Here is a 1,743-nt window from a genome sequence, read left to right on the forward strand (position 1 = left end):
ACAAACCGGTACTATAGGTCAGACCCCTTTAGTACCGGTTCGTGGTACAAACCGGTACTAAAGGTTAGCCCTTTAGTACAGGTTTGTGACACGAACCGGTACTAAAGGTGATCGTGGGGCCTCGACCTGACGCCAGCCTGCCATCACCCCTTTAGTACCGGTTCGTGGCACGAACCGGTACTAAAGGTTCAACACGAACCGGCATTAATGCATAGCCGTTCGAACCGGCACTAATGGTACCATTAGTACCAGGCTAAAATCAAACCGACACTAATGTGTCTCACATTAGATCCTTTTTCTACTAATGGTCAGAGCGACCGTCGGCAGGGGCGGCTCGTGCCTGGGAGCGCTCCTCGTTGAGGAGAACGCGCTCGACCGGGCGCTCTGTGGTTGTCGAGAGCGCGCTCACCGTGGTCAGCAGGAGAGACGTCTCCGTGTCTTCCCCTTCACCACACGCCAAGTTCGCCTGCTCCTTGCGTTCACGTCGTGGCTCGGTGCAGTGCTTGGAGAAGTGCCCAGGTTTGTTACAATTGTAACACTTGACCTGGGACATGTCGCACTCTTCGTTCGCGCCGTCGTGCCCGCCATGTCCACCACCGCCATGGCCGCCACCACGACGGTTTTGCTGCTTGCTGCATCGACGGTTTGAGCCGCCGCCCTGTCCGCCAGACCCGCCTGGTCCACCGGAGCCGCCTTGACCGCCGCCCTGGCCGCTGTTCTGGCCTTGGGCGCGCTGGTTCTTCTGTGCCTGCCACTGCGCCTCCGTCATCAGCAGTTGTGCCCCGCCGCCTCCACATTGATCGTTGGTGAGGTAGCGCTCCTCCGCGGAGCGCAGGCGACCGACGAGCTCCTCAACTGAGAGCGTGTTGAGGTCGAGCATCGTCTCGATGGCGAGAGCAATCTGCATGTACCGAGACGGGACTACGCGGAGGAATTTCTGAACCACTCTCACCTCATCCATGGTGTCGCCGAGCGAGCGCAGGTTGTTGACGAGCGAGGTGATCCGCATGACGAACGCGTCGAGCGTCTCGCCGTCGCAAAACGCGATCACCTCAAACTCGGAGCGCAGCCTTTGCGCCGTGGCCTCGCGGACGCGCGCCACGCCCATGCACATGGTCTTGATCGTGTCCCACGCCTCCTTCGTCGTCCTCTTCACCACGATCGCACCCACCATCTCTGGCGGTACGGATCACAGGATAGCCGCCAGCGCCGCCTTGTCGTTGGGGACGCTCGTCGGGTTTCCCTCAACAGCGTCCCACATCAAGTTGGCCTTCATGTTGATTTGCATCAACATGGACCACTCAAAGTAGTTCGTCGGCGTGAGCATCGGCCACACCGTGTTGCCGCCCGGGACGAGGCGCTCCTGGACCGTGCGCTCGTGCACGACGATCTCCTTGCCGTGCCTGCGGGTTCGACTCCGACCACGGCTGCGACCGCGGTCTGGAGTCGGCGAGCGCGCGCCGTCGTCGCCGGTCTTGCCAGCTGCTGCACGGGCCGCTGCCGCGGCGTCAACGGTCACCGGAGTGCCCCTCGGGGATGTCGAACCAGCCATGGTCGCCGAGGAATGACGCGGCTCTGATACCACTTGTTGGAACCAGGAAGACCTGCAAACTCTAGCTCACGACAACAATGGTGAGAGGAGGACGATGACTCAGGTGGTTTTGTGCTGCGTACTGTGTTGCAGCTTTTCCCTTTTTTTCTTCACTTATTTGTACTGAGATTACAGAAGAAAATATCAATTGA

The sequence above is a fragment of the Triticum dicoccoides genome, chromosome 1A, assembly GCF_002162155.2.
Source record: "Triticum dicoccoides isolate Atlit2015 ecotype Zavitan chromosome 1A, WEW_v2.0, whole genome shotgun sequence".
NCBI lineage: Eukaryota > Viridiplantae > Streptophyta > Magnoliopsida > Poales > Poaceae > Triticum > Triticum dicoccoides.